Genomic DNA, 19,887 nt, shown 5'->3' on the forward strand with positions numbered 1-19,887 from the left:
GACCAGGTGGACCACAATAACTACAAGTGACACCCAAGACAGGCAAGATATTTGTTCCTTCCTTCCCTTCTCCTCTCCAGCCCTCCATGCTTGCATGGCAAACAACTCACCAGTGGACACCTGTGAAGCTAATGCCCCATCCAACAAGCTTTTCTGCAGGTCACCAGTGTTGAGGTTGTTACTCAGTTCTGCTGCCCTCCAAGCCTGGACCTGCAAACCAGCCTGCACAAACTACATCTTATGTTTCTCAAGCTTTCTGCCTTTGAAAGAAAAATAAAACAAATGCCATGTGGAAAGGAGGAGATGTCTCAAAGGAATCCCTTCAGCCTGACGCTTCGTCTGCTCTGCCAGACACTGAAAAGTCCACAGGACTTTTCCTGAGAGCACTGACTTTGGGGGTTTCCCTCAGCCAAACAACTATTTATTATGACACTACCAACCATCCTACCTGGCTGTTCACCACAACCGCAGAAGTGACCACACTTGCCATTGCTTTGGGACACCCTCCATCAGAGAAGACCAGGACTGCCTGCTTTTCCTTGGTGGGAAAGTTAGGATATAATGCAGGATCTGCAGCTAAAAATCACCATAAACCTAATGCTGTTTCACTTTAAATGACAGATCCAATTATATCATGGTGTTCACATAGAAAATCCTTCCCCTTCTACTCTATTTGTTTATATTTGCCAGGTGAGTTGCTAGCGAGCACAGCAGCAAGTTTTTCATATCTGGCACGGCAACCTACCCTATTACAACAAATTCCTTATGTTGCATATGAATAGCTAGACCCATGAATATCTTAACCATGGTTTAATCAAGACCAACTATGTCATCTTTCCTGGAAAGAATTACAGACCAAGGCTCTGATCATGGGTCTGGTTTTGCAAACACACATATCCTCAGTGAAGCTTTAAATAAATTAATCAGGCATTTCTCTGCAGCACCAGCAAGACAAGGTGCCTCCTGCTTCATCCACAAAGTTTCTCTGCTGGACCCACAGAGCGAGCTAGATGCAACACAAAGGAGGTCATGGAAGCAGGGTCCATGCTGGCCCCTCGTTGTCAGGTGTGTGTGTGCATCATACCAGCATGTGGCTCAGACCCAGGAACATTGCCAGGAATCCAGTCACCACAGCAGAGCAGGGAAGAGCAAGGCAGAAGGTGTGGGATCAGCAGTGCCCCCAGAGAGTGTTTCTGACTGGAGAGTCCAATGTGCAGATAAGACATCTGAGCCAGGAGAACCTCTGTGAAGCTGCAATATTTTGCATTTCCACTACAGAGAACAACTGAAAACTCTCGACAGAAAACACTCATGGAAACAACATCTTTTACCATTGCAACTCCAACATCCTCAGCGCAAAATGTGCAGTACTTGCAGCACTTTCCCCAGCAATGTCCTTAACAGAGAGAAGAGCCAGAACCTTTGACTTCCATCCCTCCCTCAACAAGCATCAGTTTTTTCACTATCTGCATTTCTCAAGAGTTGATGAGATTTTTGAAGCACAAAGTCATTAGTTACAACCTCCAACTCAACAGCAGCCAATTGAATCCTCCCTCTCTGGCCCTTTCCAGACACCTTCTAAAGTCTTTATGAAGCCCAGATCTCACTCTGCTCAAGTCTTCTAATTTATTAATTGCTTTAAAGGGAGTTTATGGATGTTTCTTCTGTCCAAGATCACTGCAAACTCTCAGCCCACACTGCTGGCTGGGAGCTGCAGGTAGAATTTCTCTCCTCTCCAAATTTCACAATGACACTGTTTTTATTCCAAGCAGTTAGGGCATCCTACAATTCAAATGGTTCATTATCTCAGGCTTTCTTTAAAAGGTCAAGAAATGCTCTTTGCTTGGCAGATCGACTAGTACAGGAGTCACAAAGTCCTGGAATATGTAACACAACAAGGTTATAAAATCGCAAGCTATCCTGAGCAGAGGCAACAAGAAATGTTTGTTTAAAAATTTTAAATGAAGAGAAAGGGTCATTTTGAAAAAAATGGGATTTTTTTTTTTTTTTTTTTTTTTTTTTTTGCATTTTCTGAAAATATTCCAATAAAAAAAAGTTGGATCATGAAACAAATAAATCTATTTCTCATTCTTCTGGTATTTATTTTCTAACCTGGTGCTTCCTGCTCTTTCTTTCTTTTCATTTTTTTCCCCCACTAAAGCTACTGGATGAATGAAAGATAAAAAAAAAAACAAGAAAGGAGAAACTGTCTCCCTCCCCCAAATAAACAACCAGTTCAGCAGCTATTCAGTTCTCACCACCCTTTCGTTACACTGAGAAAGCCAGAGTTAAATACAATGATGAGACAAACCAGCTGGGATGAGCACGAACTTGTTGCTGCAAGCACTGGCACAGCACTTCCACCATTGTCCCTACTGAGGTTGTTTCAGGAGCTCTTCACAGTGTGCAGTCATCTGCAAGAATAAGGTGATTCCATGTCCTGCCATGTTTATCTCTGGTTGCTCCTTTTCAGGGCTGATGATAAGCAGTTGTCCAGTGTGGAGAACAGGCTGGCAATGCCAAGCAGATGCTGGTATCCCCACATTGGAGAAGTAGGGAGGAGTTCAGTCCCTACCATGCTGCTTGGGAAGCCCCAGGAAGCCCTGCCAGCTCCCAGTCACTGGAGAGGAGGGACTGGGGTGCTTTAGGATGGGTCACTTTGAGGGAAGGACACGACTGAGATTGTCTTGGGCCGAGCTCTCCTTCCAAGGCACAGAAAAAAAAAAAGAAAAAAGAAAAACATCCCCAAGGCACCAGCTATTCCCCCAGCATGTTTCTGCTGGATCCAGCCTGCTCCAGTGAAGCTTCGAGGCAAGAACAGCCCCACAAGCATGCCTCACTGCTGCAGCTGCTTCCAGAGGACCGCGAGTGTGTGCAGGGCACCCATATCTCATCTTCCCCCCTGGGCACTGGCACTATGACCCCAGGGCTACAGCACAGTCATAAAAGTCCATGTGCACTCTGTCTCTCCAGAGCACTTCACTCCTGAGTCTTGCTGAGCTTTTAAGCTGGAAGAGATCAAATGAAGACAAATGTAGCAAGCCTTTAAAAATAATGAGCCCCCAAACAGGAAACCTCTGGGAGTCAGCAGTATTGTCGCAGACCATGGATGTCATTGGTGCCCATGAAGCACAAATGGCCATGTCTGTTTGCTTGCCTTTCACATGGGCAGGGGAAAATCAGCAGATGTTTCTGCTCAGGCCTCAAGTCTTGGTTACCTTTTGCTTCGTCGCAGCTCTCCAGGGACTACTAGGACAGTTATCATGAATGCTGGCCCCAAATTCCCAGTCAAGTAGCACTCAGCAAAATTCAGCTTTGGAGAGCTAGAGATCTTCATGGATACAAGGCGAAGTTAACATATGAACATAACTGTTCCTGAGTCCAATATCCTTTATATAACCAATTAAACTTTTGCTTTAAGCAAATATTTTTTTCTTTCTGTGTTGAGATTATCTGCTAATTAAGCTGAAATCATCAGATTGAGAGGATCCACTCTTGTGGTTTATAATGCACGTTCCTCTGTTACTCTCAGAGCTGTAAAACCATAGCTAGATGTGCTGCAGTATGCATGGCACATGCTGCTCCCTGCAGCATGGCCACCTTGTAGCTGGGCTTCATGGGGCTCCACTCCCGTGCCCTGGAAAGCTTAATTCTCCTTCTGTTTCTGGAGTAATAAAAAGAGATACAGACGAAAGATGGGCGCAGGGGAGGCTGTGGGCTTGAGGGAGATGAGCAGGGGAGGAGACACTGTCTGCAGTGACGTTTCTCAGCCTGTTCCTGAATTCCTCTGCGCTGTTCCCAGAGGCAAAGACATGGGCTTCCCCAGAGCCCCTGCTTTACCCACAGCTGAAGTGGCTCAAGGGGCTCAGGCAGTGGCAGCAGCGAAGCAGAAATGCTGCTGCCAGGCAGAGATCAGTAGATGGGAAAAGAAATTGCTAGATTTGCCAGTCTGCGTGGAAAGCGCTGTGTGTGTGCGAGCAGCCCTCTCCTGTGCCCATCCACAAAGGGCGCTCGTGCTGCAGAGAAGTGAAGCTACAAGCCAAGCGTGGACTGACATCAAATGAGAACATCACAACAGAGCGCTCTTCTGTTTCAGAAATATTTTGGACAAGAACTGAGCTGCCTACATTGAAGTGATGCCAAGTAACACCAGCAGAAGACGTAGCCCTGCTGTCCCCATGGGGCAAAATTCATCTGAGATTGCACTTGAAAGCCTGCCCTATTTTGGGATTCCTTGCTGTGTCATTCCCAGAAAGGCAACTGAACATACAGTACCGCTCAGCCTGATAAAACAAACCATTGTACCTTTAAGGCACTGCTCCAGAAAGAAAAGGCCTTTCATAGCAGTGAATAGCATCTCTTTTCCGCCACGCACCATCTGTTTTTCAAGATGAAGAGTTCTGGGCTGGCTGAGACTTAGTCACTGGGACAAGAATAGGTCCTGCTGTACTTACACTTCCCAGCTCCCAAAATAAAAATCACGGCAAGTCATTGACTTTACTTACCCCATACTGAGCACGCAGAGCTTTCACTGCTAGGAGACACCCAGCTCAGCTGTTACCCCCTTCGAATGAGGAACCAGAAAGCAGATGCAGCGCTGGGACGCCCGCAGCCAGCGCTCCCGTCGAGTGGCTGTTACCAAGTTGGTTTGTTTTGGGGGAATTGCTCCCTTAGAACATGCTTATGAATATTGCCTGATGACTGTGCCACATATAGAGTCACCATGTGAGAAAAACACACTAAAACATACGTAACGAATCCTATTGCCATACATAAAGAATCCAATGCCTAACACAGAGACGGCATCCACACAGCAGGGAAGCCTTGGCTTCACTGCACAAAGCTTCGCCTTGGTTACTTGCCCCTTTCTAAGTCTTGTCAGACAGGGAAAGGAGGCTCTGGATGCAATTCATTTCCAACATGGAAAGAGGCTTTCCCTGAAGCTCCCCTCAGGGGCAGCTCCATGCAGCCTTCTTTGGCCCTTTGCTCAACACGCAGGCAGGCTCACTCGGCGCTGCCATCCGTTTTCATCCAATCCACGCTGGAACGGCTTCTGGTCTATTGAGCAGATGGTGCCATTGGAACAAAACGGTAAATATGTATTCAGCTAATCTCCCAAGGGGTGGTATTTGGAGCTGTTGGGTAAATAACTCTCTCCGGGCCAAAGTCAACTCTTGGCGCCCCGCATCACAGCCCTCACGGGAAGAAGCGAGAGTGCAGACTCACTGCTGCTCACATGGGAGCCAAAACCACAGGAAGGGAATTGAAGGCCCAATTTCTTCAGCGAGGGGAAGAGTCAGCACAAACAGGCACCCACAGGGAATGCTGGGAGCAGAGCAGGGTTTCCGTGCTCACCATGCTGCCAGCGGCAGCCTGGCAGGTGGCAGGAGGAAGAGGAGGGACAGTTGGACATCAGGGCTCTGGGAGACATTTTGGTGCTGGGATAGGGCAGCATTGGTCTGATGTCCTGCTGTGGGACCCTGTTGCTTGGCTGTTGACTGGCAGCATCACTGCAACTACGGCTTCTCTGGAGACAGGTAGTTTTCCTTGCAGTGTCCAGCCCCATTTGCATGGCCCACGACGGGCTAGCAAGGGCTGCAGCGCTGGCAGTGCTCACAGCTAGTGCTGGGGAAAGAGTCAGCTGCTCCCACCAGCAGCAACTGAAATTCCCTACTGCCCCACAGAACACCAAGACCAACACGTCCTTTCCTCATCCTCAGTTGCCCATCCCCCTTTTCCTGAATCTCAGCAGTAATCTGGCCTCAGCCCTTCATCACTACTAAGAAGCCAAACAGACGAGCTATACAGTAGCCCAGGCTATGCAGCAGCATTGCTTGTGCTTCCCAGGAGTTATTTTGTAGCTGGCTCAAATATATTCACCACTGCAGAGCAGACCTGGATGTCCCTGTCATCCCGTCTCTCTCTTAGATTTGCTTTGGAAAAACCCCTGCCTTCTGCACATTGCCTAGCAAACTCCTAGCCTGGATGCTCCTGAACCATAACCCCGTCACTCGGATGAGAAGCTGGCTATACATCCTTGACCTGGAAACAGACCCCCTTGTGCCCTTCTCTATATATGTGCTGGGTCTTCCTGAGGATGGGCATCCCAGGTCCACGTCACCTCAGAGAAGACCTCCCCAGGGAGCAAGTTAATCCTTCCTCTTCACCTTGGAGCCAGGGAGGGCCCCACCACAGTGAAGCACACCGGGGAGCAGCTGACCTTGCTCAAGATTTCCAGACTTCTTTCTGTTGTGGTCTAATCTGAACAGTATTTAAATATCATCTTCTTGCTCCCCCTCCACTTCCTTTTGTCATCTGCAAATTTAGATTAACAAGAAGGTTTGACAAAATGCTACTGTGTATGTTAATAAACCCATTAGTGTCGGCCTGCCTGACATATAACCTGCAGAGTCTCCAATGTTTACTAATATGATTGTCAAAGCAGAAGAACATTACTTTTTAATGACATTTCATATCACTTCAGTTGAAGTAATATCCTGAGACATGATAATCAGAAAGCCATTTAACCACAAAACTATGCACTGAATAGAGGCTGGTGCATGAAAGAGACTCATTTTGTCAGAATTAAAACATTTGTGTTTGCTTCATAAGCTGTAAGCGCACTTGTGAAGGAGAAACATGTTGTGAAATATTTATTGGAAGCAGCTCATTTCAGGTAAATGGGGCTTCAAAATGAAATGTTGGAAAAGATTATTGTTATACTCGCTACATCTTTTGCATGCAATACATCAATGGACAATTTATACATATGATATGCTTAATAAACCAACAAGATTTTAGAACTTCTCTTTAAAGTATATTTCTAAAGTAGTACAGCTAGCCATTACTAGTCCAGCAGAATTTATTGCTGCTTTCAGAGTAGGGGAATGGCTGCAAAACAGAATGAAATGGAATTTGATTTTATAGAGCACCTTTCATGCTCCAGGTGATTCCAAAATACTTTATAAAGCAATGAGCGTGACTCCAAGACAGCAGCGGTACAGTGACTGCAGAGGCTGCCACGCTCCCTTTATTAATAGTTCATTTCCAGGCTTTGCTCTCAGGGTCTGATCTGCTGCAGGTGACGTGAGTGTTCACTGAGCTCAAGAGGCAGAGGATGAAGGAGCAGAGGATGCCTCACTAGGACATGAACTGGGCAGTTCCTGGACATGTCCCCTGCACACCAAGTACTGCACTGCATTCGTTAAAGAAAAAAAAAGAAAATGTCCTGGGTTCTTTAAGCAAATTAAGAGGCATCAAATAACAATTAATAATTTACCTTCTTTAGAAGTTCAAGGATCCCCCCATCAGCCTGGCCAGAGCAACCTTTTTGACAGAAACAGAAACTAGAGATTGATTCAATTGAAGTCCTCCATCGGATGGTGGATAGGACTGATTAAAGCTGTGAGCACACTATTAATAGGAGCAGGATGCCTTTCTGTCATTATTATTAATTATGCTGCTGTGATTACTATCTGTTCATCCATCCACCCATCTTTCCCTCTACAATCCCAGCACCAGCAAAGTATTTATAAATACAAATTCTTCTTCCCACCCCTTACCACTCCAAGTCTGCCAGGAAACAAAATCTTAATTTACAGGACTTTTTATTAGCATGTACAAGCAGGTGAGTGAGTCTGTGTGTGAGAAAGTGAGATGTGATGGGAGATGAGAGGGTGCGATGTATGTGCAAGTAGTCATTTGTGAAAAATGTACCAAGTAAAAGTTAAGTCAGAGAAAGACATTTTGGATCTCATTTCAAACACACCAGAGTCCAGCACCTTTCTCATTTCTGCAGGAAAAAGTACCACAGATGAGGTCTGACCCCCAGGAAAACCTCCCACACTCAAAAGCTCACCTCTACCTAAAGCCCAGGTTCTCCCAAACCCTTGGCCACTGTCCCCAGAATATAGTCAGAAATTATCCTTCACAAAATAATTACACTGTGATAAGAAGAAACAAATGGTCCCTCAGAGCAGTGAATGCTGCAGTAAGAGATGAATTATTAGTTCAAGATGAAAATCTCTGTTGATAAATGACTGGCCCCAAGCAAGGAAGGATTCAGCCAAACACAACAGTGTCCTTGTGACACACGGAAGGGGAAGTAACCAACGTCTCCTCTGTGCTACACCTTTAACCACCCGATTAACAGACTGTTACCCACAATGTCAGCATGTTTTCCTGCATGCATTAATTACAGTATCTAAATGTGGAGGAAGACAATGATGGGTACAGCTGGGACCTGTTTTGAAACAGTAACTGAGACATCCTTGACAAATGCTATATGGAAGGCATCAGGAAAGAGCAAGGAGATGTGGCCAAGGAATAGTGTAGAAGACCAGTATATCCACAGAGCACTTCAAACCTAATATACACCAGCATATTATCAAAACTGGTGGGGATCAATGGTTTGAGGAAAAAAAAAAAAAAAAAAGAAAGAAAAGGAGAGGGAACCAGGCTGTATTCTTCTTCCTCTGCCAAGACATCCCTTACTCTGTAAGCAGCCCAGCTCAGTGGGGTTGGGCAGGGCCTCATATTCCAAGTGAGAGAACTGTTATTCATTAATATAGGTCTGATTTAAAAAAAAAAAAAAAAAAAAAAAAAAAAAAAAGTCTAGTTTGGAGTCAAAAAAATCCCATTCATGTCACTGAAAATAAAGCTGACAATGAGGCATAGGGCAGTCATTGAAATCAGCAGGTTTTACATCTAAACCTTCTCACGGACTTTGATGGTTTGGGGGGTTTACTTGTAAACTGTCAATGTAGAAAAGTTCAGTATGTCTACCTCCAAGTAAGGTACAAGTCTATGTCTGGCCCTTAAGCAGCTAAGACGCATACAACTCCATTAAAAAGGACCCCAAGAGCTCTGCAGATTAGTACCCAACCACATCCACTTCTTCTAAGTATCTGCCAACAGTCTGGAATGCAGCTATCCCTGGAGACAGGTAATTTGGGCCTCTGATACCACTATTTTAATTAGGAAATTTAAGTAGAAATAGTTACTAGAAACATACATATATATGCTTTAAAAATTCGGACAGAAATGGCTCAAGCTGGAATTGCTAAATGTATTTCTTTCCATCCTCCCCCAGAAACCACTACCAAAACATACCTCTCCATCTAATGAGATTAGCAAGGTACCATGCTAGATCTTTATTAGTTAAAGCTGACCATAGTGCAAAACTTGGCCCGAATTGTAAACGAGCTGACTGCCAGAATGAGAAGTGAAGCCAGCACATAGATTTATTCCAAATGGGTCTCTGCTATTTGCCTTGGGGAATATGCTTCATTCTCTTAACTCTCTGAAAACTGGTAACTGAAGTTCACCTCTCCTAACATTCCCAGAAGCCAGCAGTAATGCTACTTCCCTCTCACAAATAAGTTTAATGTCAGTGACCTTAGTGATTTACATTAATTCAAGGTAAGAGAGGAACAAATTTATTTACTTAGGTGGCTCAGGATTTAGGACTGTGGACATTTATATATAGCAACTCCTGCCTTTGCTACTTTATTTGACTGGCAGATTGAAGAGGCCAAAACATTAAGTACTAATAGTGGAGCCTCAGGTGCTGAGAGCAGAACTGCTTATTTACAGCCATTTTCTGCCCTCAGACAAGTTTGTTTGGGTCCCAACATTTTTATTTTACAAAAATAGAGGGGGAGGGATGAGCGAGAAAAGTAATTCCTATTATGAAAGGAATGATATTAGCCTACCCTCACATATCGTGGTCAGTAAGAAACCTTTCCCCAGATCTGCACATTCTTTTCCCGGGTCACACCCAGAACTGCCTTCTAAAGGTCTCAGGAGGACCAGCATATGCCTTGAGGGGAGGAACAGAGGCCAAAGTGTGTCCACGCATGAGCGTTTCACTGCAACAAAGTTTCTTGCTTTGGAGGAGAAATGGGAAGCATACACACAACAGATCTGGTTTCCATCAGCTTGTTATTTATAGCATTGGTTTCACAGCTTGGGTTATACACACTCATGCTTGCTCTTTCAGACTTCCTCAGTGCTCTGCCATGCTTCCTTCTTACCTGAGCAACAAATCTGTGTTTCTTACTCTGCTACAATCAGGTTGTCCATGTCTCATTTAGTTGTGCATGCACTAATACGCTTCACAGAGCTTGGCTGCTCATGAAACGAGAGTTTGCAAGCAGAGTATTTCTAAAACATCTTTCTGAGCCTTCGGCTAAGATGGCAAAGACACACTAGTTTATCAGCAGCACACAAGGGAGGGATATTCTGACTTGCAGGCCCCAAAGGACTAACTACCAGTTGGTTCAATTGAAAACACCCTTGGCACAGAGAAAAATTCAGTCTCATGAAATAGCAAGTAACTCTAACTGCTCAGCTACTGCACTCTAATGGCTGCATGATGGGAAAGACTTTATATCAAGTCCCCCCTTGGCAAACTCACTAGAGACTGGACCAAAGACTTTCAATGCTAACATCCTGAAATAAATAGCAGAGTTCTCTAGCTGGATTTGGAACAAGCTCCTGCCTAGCACAGCTCATAGGAAATCAGCCAGGGCATGGGCTGCAGTTTGCATAGAGACAGCTGAGTAAAGGTGGCAGGTCCCATCTGTTGTGCTTAGAGCCATCTAACATTGTCCTAAGCAGCTAGTTTAAACACTGGCTGGTTTGGTCTCCGCTGTTGATTGAATGAGATTTGTTGTCAGTAATAAATCTCCTGGCACATGATCAGTCACCGTATATAAACCTAGATTACACTAAGAAAAAGCATGATAGCATCAAACAGCTCTAAGACATCTTTAAAATAGAGGCCATCCCCAAACATCTTTCCAGGAAGAGAAAACTGATGGCTTTTTTTAGGTAAACATCGGTAAACATGCCGGTGGATGACACCAAGAGCAGATAACATGACCAACAGCTCTCCTTGGCCAACATCTGGGTCATAATACAAAGATTGAAGCAATTTCTACAATGTCTAGGGCCAAATAGCTAAAGATGACACAACACTCAGCCCCCAAGGCAATGGTAATCAGCATCAACAATCTCTTTCAGTTAGATTTGACTGGCCAAGTAGGGCATGGGTCTCCATCATGAGCAAGGCACTTTCCTCTAAACCTGCAGCAGTAAAAGTGACAGGAGACAAAACAGTCTCCCCTGAAAGAGGAACCATGAGCTCGCCAAGGTGCCCTTCATTAGGACCTCACACCTGCACCTGGCACTCCACAACTGCTGCAACGGGTGGTAGAACAGGCATACTATGCTGGAGTCTCCCTGTGGGTAGTTACAGATTGATGAGTGTTGATTTGGTGATCAGAAAGCCACACAAGCACTTAGACTAAGGAAGATGTACTCTTACTCATATTTTCTGCTCCTGAGTCCATCAACAGATGTTTAAGCACTGCAGTCCAGAGAGCTAGCCTGAGGTGCAACAGCATGGCCCCATTCAGCTTTCTGCCATTCAAAGCCAATGCCTTTTAGGAAGGGAACACCGCAGTGTATCTGCGATAATAACTGCAGTTCTTAGAAATTATGTTACTAAGATTTACTTCTTCTTGTCAGTACATCTCATATCACTTTAGCAAGGAGATCAGTTTATCCTCATTTTATCAATGGGGAAACAGCAAGAGGGTAAGCAAACTGTTTAAGGTTATTCAGTGAACCAGTAAGAGTTAGGAAAAGAATCCATCTTTCTCCTTGCTTTAGGAGGTACTGCTCTACCAAGGAGCATCACAGAGTCATGTATGTCCTGCAAAATCCATTAAAGTTGGGGTGATTTCAGCCTATGGCACCTTGCTGAAGCCAACAGATTTGCACAGATGCTTTTGTGAATCAAGCTGTTTGGGTCCAACAAAAGAAACCACCACAAGCTGATTTTTCTCCTGTCTAACATGCTCTAGGTGACCCTACTTGAGCAGGAGGGTGACCTTGATGATCTCCAGAAGTCCCTTCCACCCTCAACTATTCTGTAATTCAGTGATTCAGAAGCAAGTACCTTACAGAGACTGGATCTGCTGGGCTCGACTCCTGAGCACTGTTTGTAAGAGCAAGGGTTAACAAGTGACTTTTTCAACTCTGTAGTACAGACTGGCTTTTACCGAAATACTGTTCTGCAAGATTTTCTTAGTGGGCTTGTAAAGTACACCCAACTTCACAACAAAATGGTTTAAGTTTGACCTTCTTTTATTGCTATTTTTGAAACTTCAGCAATAAAAGATGGCAAGAAAGGCCACAGTTTAAGACTCAGCCCCTTCTAAGGGGAATTTAGCACAGAGACCATCAACAGAAATGCCAGAGCTGAAAGCACAGCCTGCTTGCTCTGCACACATGGAACTTAGGAGACTATGGACACTTGAACTGGACAGTGGCCTGAACAAAACAGCAGGGATTATGTGCCAACAAGATAACATCAACCTGCAGCATCAAATGCCATACACACTAGGTAATCTTTCCAGAAGCAGAGTTGAAAGGAAAGTGGTTCTTTTCCCAAAGCTGCTGAAGAAAGGAGCCTCCCAGCCTTGTTCAGCCGGGACTTGCCTTTCACACAAGATTGGATTGGATTTCCAGTCCTACCGGAGCTGGACAAGCCCAAAGGGACCCTGAGGGCTGGAGCTGATCAGCTGTCTCTGGGAATCAGTACTACTGCTATTGCTCCTTCTGCTCAAGTGACTCCTTCTTCACTGAAAAGAATACCACCAGGGTCCAGCACTAGTGTGCTGAGAACCCTGCAATGGCAACTCTAGCCTCTGAGCAGGCAAGGTCTAGGAAAACACATTTCTCTTCAGCTTCTTTTGGGAGATCTGCACCTATGGAAAACCCTCCATCTGAATCAAGCGTCATCAAACCAAACATGTAACTCAGACCATTTGAACATCACAGTCCCGAGAGTTCAATACTGATTAAGGGACTGGAGCATCTGTCATATTTGGAGAGGCTGAGAGAGCTGGAATTGTTTAGCCTCAAGAAGGTAAGGCTCAGAGGGGATCTTATCAATGTGACTACCTGATGCAGGGAAGTAAAGAAGATGAAACCAGACTCTTCTCAGTTGTATCCAGGGACAGGACAAGACACAATGGACACAAACTGAAATAGAGGAAATTCCATTCGAACATAAGAAAAAACCTTCCTACTTTGAGGGTGGTCAAACACTGGAACAGGCTGCCCTTAGGTTGTGGATCTCTGTCCTTGGAGATACTCAAAACCCAACTGGACAAGGACCTGAGCAACCAGCTCTAGTTGACCTTCCTCGGAGTGGGGATATGGGCTACAAACCTCCAGAAATGCCTTTCAACCTCAACAATTCTGATTCAGTGAAAATATATGGTAACAAACAGTCATTGCTTTATCTTTGAGAGCTTAAACAGTATGAAAAAACAGTTCATCTGGCAAAGAATGCTACTGGATAGCCAAACAATTGCTGGTGCCAACACTACTTTGTATTGATGCTGAATATCACTTGCATCCTGCACTAAGGAGACTACCGCAGGACAGCAGGGTCCAACTCTTGGTTGGGAATCATCTCAACCAAATATAGACAGCCACAAGCACAGTGTAAGTTACCTTTCTAGGCTCTCTTTAGAGTCAATAAAGAGAGACAGGCAATGCTGGAGGATAAGTGAGCTCACCTTTGAGGGAAAATAGATGATTAGCTTAGCCTATCTCCAAATCTGTAGGTGGTTCAAATTAGGGGGGATGGATTTTATATCTTTTTTTCTGGACTTCAGGGACTTGATTCAGGTGACTAAAGCTAAGTATCTACTGCCATTGCAGATGTGTCAGATCTGCCAATTCCACACAGATGTCTCAAGTGGCATTTTATGCTTATTTAGCAACTGAATGGTACTCACGTAGGAATTCAGAAGGGAGCTGCAACTACGATTTGAGGACTGGGGGGTGGAGGGTAGCTGGCTCACACTGAGAGATTTAAAGAGCTTAATAGCTTAGCTTATCAAACAGAAGAGGAAGAAGCGACTTATTAACAACAAACAGCACCTAGCAAAGAGAGGCTCTCTTATAGCAAAACTCTCTTTAATCTAACAGACAAAAGCATATCAAGATCTAATGGCTGAAAGCCAAAACTAGACAAATTCAAAGTACAAGGAAGGTGCCAGTTTGTAATTGAAAGAGTAACAAGCCATTGGAATTACTCACCCCAGGCTGCAATGGATTCTCCACCATCTGAAACCTCTAAATCAGCATGGATGCTGTTCTAAAAAGTGCCATGTTGCAGGCACATATTTCTGTGTTTGGGAATTACTAGTAAAGCTTTCCAGCTTGCATCAGTTGTGCTCTAAAAAACAGACAAAAGAAACATGATTCTCATATTAAAGACGGAGAAGTGAAGATCAGTGAGATTAGGAAGTAAGGCAAGCAGAGAGCCTGTGGCAGTACAAAGGAACAGGACTCAGGTCTCTCAAGTGCCATCACATGCTGTTACTGTACAGCCACTCTTCCACTCTTTAGAACAGCCTACAGCCCTACAGAAGCTAGTCTTTTCCTGGCCATGCCCTCAGCAGGATGACACCAGGCTCAGGAAGTAAGCCCAGATTCACAAGGCCAGGTCTAGATTCACAAAGTTAGATCTGCAAGGGAACAGAGAATGGACCATACCAGAAAAGGTCACCTTGTGGGAACACAGCCTCACCTGTAAATTTGATCCTTAAAAGAAATCTAGCAACAGGTTGTGCAGGTGGAAGCACAGTTTTGCTGACTTTTTGCATTTCCACTAGAGCTTTCCCCCAAGCACAGTCTGGCCAGGGCTCAGCTCTCTCTATGCCTTTAACCAACACATGCTCGCAGAGCCCTCTAGCCTATACCCAGACCTACAGATGGATGCTTTGCAGATGACTTGTTCTATTTCCTTCTCTTCTCAAGGAACATTTCCCTCTCTTGCATACCATAAGACAAAGTAAAAGTAAGAGGTATGTTTTCATCGAATTTCCATCTGGCAAGAGAGAGAAAACCACAAGGGAAATGTTCATCTGCCAAGACACCTCTGTGCTGAATTCATACTACAGGAAAGCGTGCTGCTGGTTGCTCATGGAAGAGCAATCAACATTCAAGCTCAGCTACGCCCTAATTAAGAATGTCTACTTTGCTGACGTTAAGAGCATGTAATAAAAATTAAAAGGAAGGGTAAACAAAGGTAAAAAAGCTGAAGTCCAGACTGACTAACAGCGGGACCCTGGGAAAGAGGTAAAATGCAGAACTGGGAGAATAATGACTTTGCTTCTCAGGTGAATAATTTCAGGTTGTCCTCACAAACAGACACAGAAATCAATTCATCCCACTGAAATGTAAAGTAAGTCTTAAAGATACTTAGATTCAAATAAAATATTTCATTCAACTTTGTCTAGCTTTATTCTGGGACCCTGAAAACAAAAACTTTTTGAGAAATTCGTGTAGCTAAATTTCAAAACCACCTGTTCTGAAATAACCAAGAAGAGTATGCCAGCTTGGAAATGACAAAATGAAACCTTTAACTTAAAATCATTAGAGATTGTCTTTTTTGGCTGAAGAGATGTAATAAATTTGCAAATAGTTTTTATAAAACCCCTGCAGATGCATCAGTAGGATTTCATCTAGACCATAACCAGGAAGTACTCTTTGCAACACACCAACTTGGAACAGCCCAAACATAGAAACTCTGTTCCTTCCTCCTTTCCCCCATCCATGCCTGCAAATACAGCACTGTAGTTAACACACAAACCACCATTCATTATATTCAGAATAAAGCACAAAGTTTGCTCTTACACTGTGCACCCAACCACCTCAAAATTGCTTGCACTGCTGAACGCTCAACCTGGTGTGGCCTGCATTACGGATAGCAAAGCCTTTGGTTCAAGAGCCACTTTATCTAGGGTTTGTATGGAGCTCCTGAACATCTACAGGGCGGCTAGACATGCCACACAATCTCTGTATAAATTATCAGGGATCGCAATGATTATAAGAGCATCTTAATTACTCAGAAGCCACTGAAAATGCCTAGATCTTTACTGAGAAATTGCATATGCATTTTCTTTCTATGGCATAGACATTTCCCTAGCTAGACTTATCCAAGCTGGACATAAATCGTGAAAGAGGAATTGTTATTACAGTAATATCCCTTTTCATGTGGGAACCTAACCACAAAATGGCTGAGGCAACCTCCTCAAAGGCATACAGCATGTCAAGACACAAGAGGAAAATTGAACCAGATCTGGCAATGGCCAGCCCAGTGGCTTGCCCTTCCTTGTTAAGGTGAATGGAAAATTTCAGCACGTGACACACAGAAGAATAATTTGGCTGGCTGGGCCTGAGAAGGAGAAAATACAGGCTGAACTTTAAGGAGAATTGCCAGCTACCCTGGTTTAACACACTCCTGAAGGAGCCATCTCACTTAGGGCATTTTCTTAAATTGAGTGGGACCCTAGAAAAGGAACTGTGTGCATCCCTTCACACTGACTGACGGGGCCACCAAGTATTTTCCACCTCTCACTAAGGTGCTTTGGTGTTCCTGCAGTGCAGTTCCATCACTCACAGTCAAATTAACTAAGCCTACGCTGTGTCCTTAAGTTTTTTCAGCCCTGTGGGCTGGATTCAGCAGAAGCTGTGGTCTTCATCAGCAGAACAAGGGCTGTCAAAGCACTCCCTGTACATTTTGTATGCCACTCTGCAATAACAGTTTCATTTCAAGCAAGAAATCAAAGCACCTGGATCATTTCTGGCTAGACTTATTTTGGCTTCTCTGCTAAAAGGAGCAGCGAGATTACCAAGAGCTTACCAGGAGGTATCCTGAAAAGCAATGATCTGGGATGAAGACAAGCACAAAAGAATTCAGGGGGTAACAAGTCTTGGGCCATGCATCCTTCCTTCTCCCCAGCTGAACACGCTCGTTCTTTTCAGACACAGCTGCCCAGGTTTTGATCAGCTCAGAGGCCCCAACAGGGAGCCCTGCTGAATACACACAGCTACGGAGATACCCCTTCCTTCAAATGGGGAGTACGACTCCAACCGCACCACAGAAAAAGTGGGATGGATGCGCAGTTCTTGCCACACAATGGGAAATACAGCAGCCAGGATACAGAGAGGGTGGTCTGCCTGTTAATTCAGGAGACAGGAATTCAAACTGAAAGCTCCATGTGGAGCAAATTAGCAGAAACTAATTCTAATCCATCCCACACTGGCACAGAGGCACGCCAGCCTTGTTTAAAATTGCACCTCCCTTCAGATCCAGCTTGCCCTTGTTCTACGTGGAGAGGAAAACAGAAGGGGAGAGGCAGCATCAAAATCTGCAGGCAGATGGTCCGTATTATGGAACCTCTGTGCAGTACCAGCCACTTGCCCCTGTGCCCCACGATAAATCATAGTCTCACTCAATATTCAGGGAAGGGCAACACTCTCCCAGACTGATGGGGTTGAAAAAATGACCAGTTAATAAGACATAAATATTGAGCCTGTATCAGCCAGTAATTGTCATCATCCTGTTTAAGAAACTACTCACATCTTTGAACAGTTATTCAGCATCTCCCACCTCAGAAGAAGGTCTGGAGTCCGTTTCCGGCAGCTAGCAGAGAGCTGCTTCTCTTTATTTGACACAAATGGAATTTGTCAGCTTGTGCATCCTTGGTTTCTGCTTGGTTTAAAGTTGCTGTAGAGTCCTTGCGAGCAGCTTAGCAGCTGGAAACAGAGAACTTGCAACTCCCTCCACAAAGGTGCCCATTCAGCAATCTCTGGTCCCATGGGTGCTGCCCAGACAGGAGCCTCCTGTGTGTTGGGACCTTTGCAATGGCATCTTCTGTCTCCGCGTCAGAGGGGGAAGTGACACTTAAGGTGGCTGTAGTGGAAGGCAGAGGCAAAAAGTGTACATTCACTTTTTCTGTAGACAAGAAAACTGAAGAAATGCCCTGCCTGGCCAAAATAAATACATTTGGCATCTTTCCTGCATCTGCACTGGCATGTTCATGGTGCTGAAACTGAAAACAGGCCCGAATCTTGTTTACACGAAAGTCTCTTTCCATCACTTTGGCAGTAGGAAGGAGCTTAGTGTCATGGTACATACTATATTTTCGTTTCAACATGTGTAAATGAGGATCAAGCCTTTATGTTGCTTAAAATACATGTAAATGACCCTTTATGCTGTTAGAGTGGCGTAGAGAGGTCTTTCTGCAGTAAAAAAATCAGCTCCATTATGCTTTCATATCATGCTCTATTCATTTAGTCTTAGTTTCCCGAATGCAGGCAATTCCCCTTGACCTTGGCAATCTGTGTCAAGATTTTATGCGACTGGGACTAAATCCACAGGCAGGAGAAACTGCATGAGCTCAAATAGAAGCACAGCTACACCCTTAGTGTAAACTGGGCCTTCTGTCATACCAAAAGGTCCGGTCTGTTTCCCATGGAGTATTTTAGTGCCTCTCTGATAACAGCCAGGATCAAAACCAGAACTGGTAAGATAAAGCAGGAAATGGCACTCTTGTGACATTTCCAACTTGGTCCACCATTCCCAACAGGTTTGTGATACAGGAGGCTGCTCAGAAAAAAATCTTTGAACAGGGAGTGAAGCCAAACCTCTGAGTTTCTAAGGCCATGTACTAAACTGTTATAAAGCAGTGCAGATCCACGCAAGTCAGCAGAAAGACAATCTTGTTTTCTGCTTCCAATAGTGCCTAAGAGAGAGATGAGGTTTGCCTACTGCCAGGAAAGCAGTCACGTATGGGGACCCAGCTTCAGTGACTGCCTGGGCAGCCAGGTCTGGGGAGTCTGCACCCGTTTGGAGTCCTGGCTTACCTACGTGCTCCAGTGAAGGGCAGCAGGTCACAGGCCAGAAGAGCACACTGCAGAGGCGAAGGAGAAAAGGGATTCCAGAAGAAGGGGCAGCTCAGTGAGGATTTCAAGCCCCACCTAGAAGACTCCCCATTCCCAACCAGCTTTAGGCCATCTGTGTTTGACTTTTTCTTTCTATTAGTTGATTTGGAGGGTTTTTTCAAACTTTGCATCCTTCTAAGAAACCATGAAAACGAGAGAGCGAGAGAAAAAGAGAGAAAGAGAGAATAACTAGACATTCTGGGCTGACATCAGGATTTTCATGACTCACAGATGGACTTGCCATGCCTCCTGCTCTGGCCCCAGGGAAGTCACCATTACATTGCACTGCCCAAGCTACAGGCTTCGCTCAGTTGCCCATTTGCTCTGCGTACATAGACAAAGACCCTAGTGGGAAGGGAAGTGGCCTTGCTTAGATCTTTGTCTTTGAGGGCATTAATTTGCCTTGAAGGGCGTATCTCTCAGCACTGACAATAAAGACAGTCCAGATGACTGGCTTGTATGAGCTACCCAGTTGTAGGGGTAGGGACTGAAGGGGGCTAAGGTAGGTGAAGTGAACCCCACTCCTTGTGTCTGATAAATTGGGAGGAGACTAAGCAAGAGCAAAGGGTCTCCAGGTATCTCAGGGAAGCACCTTGAACAGAGCACTGCTTCATTGCTTTCCTATCACTCTGCAGGGCAAATAAATCACTAAAGCCCTAAAAAAGAAGGCATATATTTCCATACTGACAACTTTTGCCAGCAAGTAAGCCTTAGAACCCAGCAAGGGCTGGCTGCTATTCTGATTAATTACTGCTGGTAGCTCTGCTCACTGCCTAAACTGCCTTCTCCCCATTCAACTCTTACTTGTGGTGTGGACTGTTAAGAGCGAAGGGGTTTCATTCCACCTTTTGGCCTATGAACTCCAGATTGGTTTCACTGCTGAAGACCAAGCCTCTCTTTTTCAGTCAAGTATGTTCTGCTTACAAACTGCACTATTCTTCTGGAGCAAACATCACTGGCAGAGATGTCCTGACAGGTCATCAATACCATCCACCCATAAGGGCTGGAGCAAGTGACACTGAATACATCTGCAAAATAAAAGCAGAGCTAATGGAACACACCAGAGCTGTT

This window comes from Rhea pennata, chromosome 19, assembly GCF_028389875.1.
Source record: "Rhea pennata isolate bPtePen1 chromosome 19, bPtePen1.pri, whole genome shotgun sequence".
In the NCBI taxonomy this organism is placed as follows: domain Eukaryota; kingdom Metazoa; phylum Chordata; class Aves; order Rheiformes; family Rheidae; genus Rhea; species Rhea pennata.